At 36.9% G+C, this 11434-nt stretch overlaps 1 pseudogene; it reads right to left on the minus strand.

The window, feature by feature from the left end:
* Positions 1-3874: 3874 nt before the first annotated feature.
* Positions 3875-10490, minus strand: LOC124095341 (olfactory receptor 2G3-like; annotated as a pseudogene).
* Between the last annotated feature and the right edge of the window lie 944 nt (positions 10491-11434).

The raw sequence follows: 11434 nt of genomic DNA on the forward strand, positions 1-11434 counted from the left end.
AGATGTTTGGAAAATAAAAAGAAACATTCAAATACTTGTTCTAGGGAAGTATAAATTTGGGAAAAAGCAAGGGAAATTTTATGAAAACAATTGTAAAATCAATCCTACTCATTGCCCACATTGAATTTATTCCAGAACCAAAAAATGTGTAAGTATATTTCATCAAAATAGAATCAAGGGAAACAAATAATCATATCATTAAGTCCAAAATCAAGTATTTGATAAAATTCAAGGTTCACAAAAATAATTAAAAATTTTTGTAAACTATGAATGGAATGAAACATGGGCAATATGGGCAGTAGACAAAGATATGTCCTTTTAGACAAATTTGGCATTTCAGATCAATAGAAATGGTATTTTTATTAGATGCTATTGTAATAATTAATCACTCATGTGAAAAAGAAGACAGGTGACCGCTATCACACCATCCACAGACATCCTTGCCAGATGATTGTATATGCAATGATGAAAGAAAAAAGCTATATGTTCATAACATCATCACAGTAATGATTTATTAATTAATCAATAAGTTCTTGTAATCTCAAACCACAAGGGAGTAGTTTGATTAATTTACCTATGCTGCAATTACTGAAAAGTTTTGTAATCTCCCTTGGGCTGAATTCCTATTCCTAGGAAATTACCCTGCTGTTTCCTGGCATAGCATACTTCTACCTTGGAAAGTCTTCCTACTGTATGCACATCTGTCCCCATGCTGGTTTACACTCCTTTCCTTTCCTCTAATGTCTTTCTTTAATTGATTCAGATTATCATTCTCTCTCTCTCTCTCTCTCTCTCTCTCTCTCTCTCTCTCTCTCTCTCTCTCTCTCTCTCCCTCTCCCTCTCCCTCTCCCTCTCCCTCTCCCTTTTTCTCTCTGATTTCCGTATGCTCCTGGGTTTCTGTCAAACACCCCACACTCATTGCCTGCCAGGCTAAAATCCCTTCCTGCTCCAAGTGAGTTACAAAGTGTCTGAAAATATGTTCCTGCTCTTAAGTATACAGTGGTTCACAATGCTAACTTATTATTTTTATTCTATTTAGAATTTATAATAATAGTGGCTACATTACTTTTACTACTGATAATAATTCCTTGGGCTTTCTTTCTGTTTTTCCTTGAATCATCTTGCCTGCAATTTACCAATTTTATTAAATTCTTTCAAAATTGTACTTTTTGCCTTATTGATTTTCTCAGTTATAAACTCTTTTCTATTTACTTTCTATCTTATATTTGTGGCCTGAAAACAGGTGACAATGAGGATACTTTACTGGAAAAGTCACCTCTCCTACCATCTGAAAATGACCAGAAAAATCAGTGTCATTCTAAAGCTGCTCTCCAGGAGCATGGAAAGAGCCATGCCCCTGGTATGGGCAATAGACATAAAAGAATAATGTTTCTTCTGATTTAATAGTGCTCCTTGAGGAAAATCACCAGTAATAGACCAATAAGTGTTGAGCTTTGCTACATGCCAGACACTTGTCAGGCCTGTTATGGGTGTTGTCCTCACTTACTCCTCACACTGGAATCATGAAATTTGCACTGTTACTCCACTCTATAGATATGGAAATTAAGGAACTCACTTCAGGAGTTAGAACTAGGTTGGTATGATTCTGGTGCCCAAGACCTTATACAAAACAAGATATTCTTCTAGAACTTGTAGAAATGTCCAGCCTCCTTCACATAGCATACAAATCCCTAAGCAATTTGGTTCATTTCACTCTTCCAAGCATATCCCCTATGATTTCTGATTATATTCTTTTCCCCTAACTATAACAAAGTATTTAAATTTGAGTTTAAATAGAATGATTCTCTTTTCTCATAGATTTATGAATTAATACTACATGGCATGGCAAGTCAGAGGAGAAAGAAGTTATTATTGAATGAGGACATCTTTGTGGAATAGGTGAGATTTAATTTTGGCTTTGAGAAGTTGTCATGGTATAAAGTGCTAAGGTTAATAAAAATGTTCAGAAATTGCTGCTTAAATAATAGGATAAATGAGAGCATAATGAGGAGATAAAAGACAAATTCAATCAAGACGGTGGAAAACCTGAGATATTGTGCTACTTTAGAATTCATTGTGTAATGATTTAAGAGGAATTTAATATTAGACTATCATAGCCATAAATAGAGTTTAATTTTTCTAGAACAATCAAAGTGTTCATTGAAAAAAATAAGTCATCAAGAGAATAGTTTGGAAATTTAAAAATACAGTCACAGGTACCAACATTTTAAGTGCCTTGGAAGCTAGAAATAGACCCACAAGGAGTCCATGGGCCAGGTATGAAAGGCTGCAAGGCAGAAAATATACTGCACATCTAAGGGCATTCACAATCATTAAATTATAGTTTTCCCTCCAATCCAAAGATACACTAACACCCATTCTTGCCCAGAGCTATATATTTTCAATCTTTGTTAGGGGCAAGATAGAGGATCTTATCTTGGGCAGTGCCAATATGAATGTGATGGATGAAATGGGTTAATATAACACTAGAGATAGCTTGGAGAAGAGTTTCCTATGTCTGCAAGGATAAGAGAAATCAAGTAAATTAGGAACTATCGTTACCACTCTTGTACAGTGGAGGAAACTCTGAATTGGCATAGTATAGGTATGTACTTAAACACTATCCTAGTTAATTAGCTTCATAGCACTGGGCTTTGAACCCAATCACTGTGACTCAAAATGTCAACAACATTTTTTAGAGCACAGATTCCAAAGTCGAAATTGGTACTGAAGCGCAAATTGGTGCTGATACAAAAAAGTGTAAAGAAAGATTTTGATTGGCTTTAGTGTTTCTAGTAAACAACAAATTAAATACCATGCAATATAAAATACAAAACAACAAACACTAACCAATGAAGCACATGTTGAGAATGATAGAAATTGTGTGTGCAGACTATGGAGCTAGCTGAACACAAGTATGTTTTAGAAGAGTATTTTTAAAAATTGTTGAGACTCAGCAATTACCAGTGCCTTGAATGACTTTCAGACATTTTGCAAGAGTTCATTTATTTAATCCGTACTGGATATGTAAGAACTGATTGAACTGAGGAAAATAGGTAAAGGGCATAGAGAATCATGAATGGCAAGAGTGTAAAACAAAGCTTTAAAACAAGGCAGTGTGGCTCCACAGTCCACATGTTCAACAACCACAAAGAAACTGGGAAAAGCAAGTGACTGTTAAATAGAATTGAATGAAAACTTTTGCCAAGAAGAGCCCGAATCAAGCCAAAACTACATTACATTAATGTTTAGTATTTCATGAAATTATTTAGTAATTACTTATAACAAATATTTTAAATATTACTTGTTAAATAATAATGCATTCTCAGTAGAAGTTTAAGGAGATTCATAGATCTGGTGCTTTATGCCAAAAAATACCCACTTTTTGAAGTTTGGTTTTGTTATTTTTTTTTCCTTGAAAGAACTGAGACAATAAGTACAAAATGTTTGCAATAATGTTATAAGAGGATTCTTCTTAAAAGGAAATACTACAATGATTTCTTCATACTAATATATACTTTTCAACTTTTCAAACATTAAATATTATTTTAATTCCCTAATCATGTTTGCAAGCAAATATGTATTTTGTGGGGGGACAGTCTTCCACTCTTTCTCTATACTATATCATTGAAAGGATTGTTAGTAATTTATGTTCATAGTAACCTTTTAAATATACTTAATGAAAGAGTTTGTGAAAATATTTATGTCACATATGTGAGTTTTCATGTGCTACAGAAGTTGAATCTAAATGTTCTTTTTTGAGACAATGTGGGCCAGACTGTATTTAATAAATGCAGCCACACATGCACTGCACATTAGGGAATGGTTATTTAATATTATGTCTCTTCGATAAGTTTCGAGCACAAAACATCCATTAGAAATGTTGCTCTCTCCTTAGCAGTCTCCTAAGGGCTCCTTTCACATCCTTGTTCCTCAAGGTGTATATGAGGGGGTTGAGGGTGGGAGTCACAACAGTATAAAAGAGTGTGAGAAACATGCCCTGGCTGTGGCCAAAGGATCTCTGTGGTTGGATGTATATGACTGAGCTGGTCCCAAAATAAAGGGACACCACTAGTAGATGAGACCCACAGGTCCCTAGAGCCTTGCACCAAGCTTGGGATGACTTAATTTTTATCACAGTGTGCAATGAATCTATAGGAGACAAATATCAATGCCATGGGAAGGAGGAGGAGAACTAATGTAGCCACAAAAATCTGGACTTGGTTTGCATGGATGTCAACACATGCCAATTTGATCATGGCAGGCACTTCACACAAGAAGTGGTGGAGGCGAAGGTGCCCACATCTAGGAAGCCGCAGGGTGATGGTGCTTTGGATCAAAGTGTTTCCCACTCCACTTAACCAGGCTATTCCTGCAGGTGCATGATGGGTGCATGACAGTCGTGTAGTTGAGAGGTCTGCAGACAGCCACATAGTGGTCAAATGCCATGATAGTAAGGAGAACATACTCAGTGGAACCTAAGGAGAGGGACACATGGATTTGATGGTCTTGGCTGGTCCCCTCAGGTTCCACAACAGCTGGGGCATGATGCTGGTTGTGAAGGCAAGGTCAAGAAAGGAGAGATTAGTGAGGAAGAAGTACATAGGTGTGTGGAGTTTGGAATCCAGGCAGGAGACCATGGTGATGGCAGTGTTGCCCACAAGGGTCAGAAGATAGGATATCAAAACTACCACGAAAAGGATGATTTCCAACTGGGGTTGGTCTGAGAATCCAAGCAAAATAAAACCTCCCTCAGAGGTTTCATTGTTTTCTTCTGTCTTTCAAAGGTAAAAGATAAAAATAGAAATTCAATCCAGAGAAGTATCATTATTACTATTTATCTACAACATTTGAGATAGCATCTTAGGTAAGATTTTTAACCAGTGAAATTACACAAATAAGAAAAGATGTAATTATTAAAAGACATTTAGGAATGTCTTAATACAAAGGCATTTTTGTGTCATTTTTTGATCACATTAACTATTTGACACCTCCTCTTTTTTTTTCACGAACTGTCTCTTCCCCCTTATTGTCAAAAGTTATTATTAATGACAATCTATTTAAGAAAAGCTTCCATGTGGTTGCAGTGACAAAAATCTGACTAACATACCACTCAAACCTGATAACAGCTTACAGGAGGAAAAGTGTATTTTGAGCTTATGGTTTCAGAAATTCAGTCCACAGTCAGCCAACTCCATGGTTCTAGGCTTGAGGTGAGGTGGAACATCATGGAAGAAGGGCATGGTGGAGGAAACATGCTACTTCATGGTGTCTGGGAGAGAGAGAGAGAGAGAGAGAGAGAGAGAGAGAGAGAGAGAGAGAGAGAGAGAGAGAGAGAAGCCAGGGGGACAAGATATAATCCTCAAGAGCACATCAACAGTGACCCACTTCCAACCATACCCACGTACCTACAGTTACCACCCAGTACAGTGGATCTTTCAGTGATTCATTCATAAAATAGATTAGGCTATGTTTCTAATAATCTAATCGTTTCACCTCTAAATGTTCCTGCATTACCACAGGAGCTTTTGGAAAACTCCTCATATCCAAACAACAACAGTGTCTATTTAAGTGGGAGGGGAGTAACAGGTGCATGCTGAGACTAATTTTAAGCTATCATTGAATAGATTGTTAGTAATCATTGTTCATAGTAATAGAAATTGCAATACAAAAAAAATAGTGGATAACAGTGAAGAATATGGTTAGGAAAACAACTAGAATGAATTTTGTGTCTTTTTTTGTCTCACAGCAAGGTGAATTATGATAATGTTTTTTTACATTTAATTAAGTGATCTGAGTGATATGGGGTTAGACTCAGGTGTCAGTATAGAAGTAAACTAAATAAGGATACATTTTCTTTAATAACATACTTAGGAGTGCTTACATAAAATCTTTTGCCTCTTAAAAATGATGAAGAAATAGGTCATATATACATATGAAAAAACACAGGTACAAAATATCAGATGTGCACTCATTTGTTGAGACAGATAACCATGCTATATTTTTATAAAAATAAGGGGAAACTATAACCAATTCCTTTAAAGACAAGGTGCTGGCATTTTTTTTTCAAAAAAAATCATGAAAAGGCAAATCATATCTTGTTCAACTCACTTTAAATTGCTCTGCTTAATAAATAAAAGGAGATTAGATCATAGTACAATCCTCCATGACTCTTCACTTACTATTTTTTATGATGTTATCCTTTGTGCTCCCAAATTTTCTGCTCTCATGGTAGCATCTTCTTGAATCACTTACTTTTAGGAATAATTACGGATCAGTTTTTTGTTTTATTCAGTAAAATTGTATCTGGAATGTGGGGGAGTAATATCTTAATGCTTTAAATTCTGGACCTAAATGCTTGGATATGCATAGCCAATAAATAATTCTACTCAGAAAGCCTGAATAATATGCTACATAGAGTCCCATATTCTGCATATTCCTAATGCTGCTTAACACAAAATGATAATTTGTCTCAGACTGGTATGTTTTTAGTTTTAGTTACTAAAGTAACTAATTCAATAGTTTAAACAATGCTTAGCTCTAATGGAAGCATAAGTTTTTCCTATTGCCTTAAGAAAATAACACAATGTACATATTTTTAAAAACTTTAGAATTATCTTAAATTTGAACTCTTTCAGAATGTAATGTTCTCTTAAATATGCGTTTATTCATAAGCATAAATCCAGGCATTACCAATTTTCTAGTATTTTAAAATCACATAATTTGATAGGATGTTTAGAAGCAACTTTAGAGATAAAATTTTAGTTTGTTTCCTTTTTAAGATTTTTCTAAACAGAGAGAGAGAGAGAGAGAGAGAGAGAGAGAGAGAGAGAGAGAAAATTTTTTAATATTTATTTTTCAGTTTTCGGTGGACACAACATCTTTATTTTATTTTATGTGGTTCTGGGGCTCGACCCCAGTGCCCCGCGCATGCCAGGCAAGTGCGCTACCACTTGAGCCACATCCCCAGTCCCCTTCAGTGGATTTTATCCTCCACATATTCCTAACAATGCAGCCATAGGATAAGCCCCAAAGGTGTGAGCACATAGAGGACAGTAGCTATGGAGAGCTCATATTTCAAGAATGTTGTTTCCACACAAGCAATTTTAATCAGTGCAGGCTCCTCGCACATAAAATCATCCACCCTGTGGTGGCTGCAGAGAAGCTGTTGGGGAAAAAAAGGTGTTCTGAACTGTGGACTCCACAAAAACCACTTGTCCAGGACACAACTACTAGTTACTGGAGAAGCTTTGGGTACATGATAACATCATAACTGAGAGATCTACAGATAGCATTGAAATGGTCATAGGCCATAACAGTCAGGAGGACACACTCAGTGGAGCCCAATCCCAGAGCAATATATAACTGATGGTCTTCTCAGGGCCCTTGAGATTCCAAAGTATCTGTGGTACAATACTGGTAATAAAACAGAGGTTCAGGAAGGAGAGATTGGAAAGGAAGAAATACATGGGTGTGTGGAGTTTGAGGTTCAAGTGTGAAACAAGTATTATTTCTGTGTTCCCCAGCAGTGTCAAAATGTAGATAACAGAGATGACAAGAAGAAGAACCATCTCCAGTTGGGGTTGGTCAGAAAATCCCAGTAAGATAAAATATGCAGGGTTGCTAAAATTGATTCCTTTCATTGTTCCCAATTGTGAGTTATCTTTCTCAACAATTTCTATTTTGTTCCTGTGGGAATAAAAACCCTATATGGTAATCAATAAAAATATAATGAACAAAAACTTAAGCATTTCATTACTGGAATTATATACAAAGAAACAATATACACATACAAAATAATATAATAATAAACTGTGTTGTTACATAGAATAGGAGACAAATGCATATCATGAACATCCCAAATACAAACATTAAATAGACATTAGAGTCACACAGCAAAACAGGGTTGAGATATATGCTGAACTACCTGAAAATGAAATACACATGCCATCAATGAGAAAACTGCAAAAAACAAAGCAAGTTGAAAATAAAATGATTTCTATATGCATAGATACATGATAGTTACACAACAGATATAATAGATGCATAAACTAAAAAATACATAGAGTAATTAGAGTTCGGGATACAGTAAGAATAATTATAATATGAAATAGGAGCTATTAGATATGTCTATCATTAATATTCATTGCTTTTCTAAGAAGCAATCAATTACTGAAGGTACAATCAACAATCAAATTAAGGAAAGTTTTCTGTGATCTCTCTATTGGAGGCATTGTTCTGCTTTATAAATATTGCTCTCTAGAAAAATCTAATTCATTTTAAAATCTAACTCAAGGCCACACACTATAAGATGTTTTAATTGTAAGATACACAAAGTGGAGAGAAATAACATAATCCATTGACCTTTTATAAAATAAATAATATAGCCTGTATAAGTATTGTTCAAACTACTAACTTGCAAAGTTAAGAAGTATAGTTATGAAAATTCAAACTTTGATTGGTCAATTTTGAGGTTCCCAAAAAACACCCTGCAGCATATTGATTAACTGAGGGTTATAAATATTCCTTTATAAAAGTCTTTCTAATGAAAATTTCTGATTAGGTCTCAAACAGCCTAACTAGAAAACAAATAAATCTATAAATCTTAGATTGTTATGTTCAGATTCAGATAATTATATAGCCCATTAGGAAAATATGAGCCTAATTTTCTTTGGCATTTTCATGAGCTCTCTCTCTCATTCAGCGAGTAGGACCATGGAACAGGGTAGAGGAGAGTGTGGCTGTGGAGTTGCTAAATCAAGACCTCTAGAGACCAAGCAGGAAGTAGGTCTGATTTTATGGTTCAGTTAACATGTATATATACTCAGTCAGTAGCTAAGCAGATTACAAGCAGCCACCAATACAATTTCTGGCCAACTGTTCCTGCAGGGACCAATCAAGGAATGGGCCATGGAGCAAGCACAGGGACTACAACATGCGGCCTCATGCCCAGGGCTGTGCCTATGGGGTAAGCAGTTTGCCACTCACACACCTAGCACAGGGGAGTGGTTTGCCACTCACATGCCCTTAACCTATGCCACTGCCATGTAAACAGTATTCCATGTACTTGTCCCCACATCTCACTGTGCTGCAAGGACTTCTTCCAGGATTGCTGTTTTTCATTCAGTGACCTTTACATGGTTACATAAGCGTCTCACAACATAAGAAAAAATTACTGCTATTATAAACAGTAAGGCCAGGGTAATAGCATTATAAGGATTAGTTAATTTGGCTACCAGGGCAATGATTACAGTTAGAACAAAATAAGGAGGGCGAGGGGTGGTGGAAGTGAGGATGCCATGAAAATAGAAGGAAGATCTGTGGAGTAGGGGAGGGCAAAATTAATATTATCAAATGGTTATACTACTGCTATCATTACACAGAATCAATGCAATCCCCATCAAAATACCAATGACATTCTTCTGAGTAGTTTGAAAACAGTAATTGGATGAGAATTCTGAAAAGTAGATTTACATATATGTTAAAAGTCATGTGAAATTAAATCATAATGCCAGGTGTGGTGTTACATGCCTGTGATCCCAGCTGCTTGGAAGGCAGAGGCAAGAGGATCACAAGTTCAAAGCCAGCCTCAGTAATTTAGCAAGGCCCTAAAAAACTCAGCAAGACTCTGTCTCTATATAAACTATAAACAAGTGGTGGACTTGAAGATTGAAGGCCAGAGGGAGGCAGCATTCTGTGTTTCTCTGTGATCCAGATCTCACCTAATCGGAATACTGCATCTTGGAAAGTGTTAGAGGACCCCTATACAACTGCTTTCTGCAGAAATCACCAGCACTGAGACCACACACAAGGCTCTGAGCCTTAGCATTGATCAGGACTCTGGAATCCTGGCCCCCAATACCCAAAGTCAAGTTCTATCCAAGCAGGGCTCGAGAGCATCTTACCAGAATCATCTATCAGCACCTCTGCAGAACTCCTAGACTTCACACCACTCCTACTCAAGTCACTCAGCTACTACCTACCCATAGCACAATGCCATCACCCAGTTCCCCTCATCTCACCACACTGGTGCTGGAAGCAGAGTGCCTCCATCTTGACTCAACTTCCTCATCATACTTGGTGGGGGGAGCTTCCAGATTGGATCTCCAGCTGGCCAGGTACCAGGTTTTCAACTCCACCCTCTCCTCAACAGCGGTAACCCAACACAGCAACTGCCCAACACAAAACAACTCTCACTTGGACAGGTATGCAGTGTGACCAGGGGACCGCCCAAGGGAGCCCCAGTGTAAGAGGTTCCTCAATTGAGAACTGCTAAGGGAGAGGGGCTAAAGTTTGGAGCCTAACAGAGAGACAAGAAACTGGGAAATCTCCAGACAAGATAGGGAGATAGTACTGGGTGCTCAACTCATACAAGCAGTCCCAGAAAGAGAACCATGAGTTGCATTCTCCCTGTAGGGACTGGTGGGTGCCACTCCTGGCTTCCAGGTGTCCTGCACCAGGACCAGTCTTCCCTCCCTGGATACCTCCATCATAAAGAGAGCAAAAACACCAGCTTACAACACACAACCCCACCTGTTGGATGAAAAGAGAAGCAGAAAAGATACTGTTCTCTAAAACTAGCAACAATCTTGGTTTCTAACTTCTAGTATTTTTTTCTCTTTCTCTTCTAGTGTTCTATCCTCCAGCCCTCACATCCCCAACATATGTGAAACCAAAAACTTTGCATCAAATAGGATTTTGAAGACTGAGTCATCTAAATAATATAATATAGAGGTTTTGTATATGCCCCTTTTTTCTTTACTTTTTTTTTCTTTCATTTTTCTTTCCATGTCCAAATTTTACTATTTTAACATCCTGTATTTTTCTAAATACATATGTGTGTTTGTTTTATGTACTCTACTATCTTCCCATGTACTTGTCTACCCTAAATTACATCCTGTCTATTCTCTTGCTATTAACCCTCTTCATTAGATTTCTCTTTCACACTTCTTCAGATATTTTAACTCTATATCCTCACATCCTACCTCCTCAGCATATCATCCTACACCCCAACCTGTTCATTTTCCACCATCAGAAACCTTTTTGTAAACCATTTTACAAAACTACTGATTATATTTTAGAAAATAATTGAATCCAACATTTCTGTACATTGAGGCTAAGCTGTAAACATTTTAATAACAACAAATTGTTCATAAGGTGGTACATTGTTTATACTGGGATCTGTTAACATTGTTCTTCCCACAAAGGAGAGGTCTTGGAACTCTACAAGAGCACTACAAACCTATAAGGTAAAAACAATAACATCCAAGACCCACAGAGCTGAAAAGGAAGACACATGAGCAACGTGAAAAGACAAGGGAAGAAAGTGCCCCCAAACAAATCAAGACAAGGGAAGAAAGTGCCCCCAAACAAATCAAGACACCACAGTATTAGAATCATTGCCAGCCACAGCAGAAGAAATTACAGAGAAGAT

The sequence above is a fragment of the Marmota monax genome, unplaced genomic scaffold (assembly GCF_021218885.2).
Source record: "Marmota monax isolate L192 unplaced genomic scaffold, Marmota_monax_Labrador192_F-V1.1 WCK01_AAM20220418_F8-fsc00463, whole genome shotgun sequence".
Lineage (NCBI taxonomy): Eukaryota > Metazoa > Chordata > Mammalia > Rodentia > Sciuridae > Marmota > Marmota monax.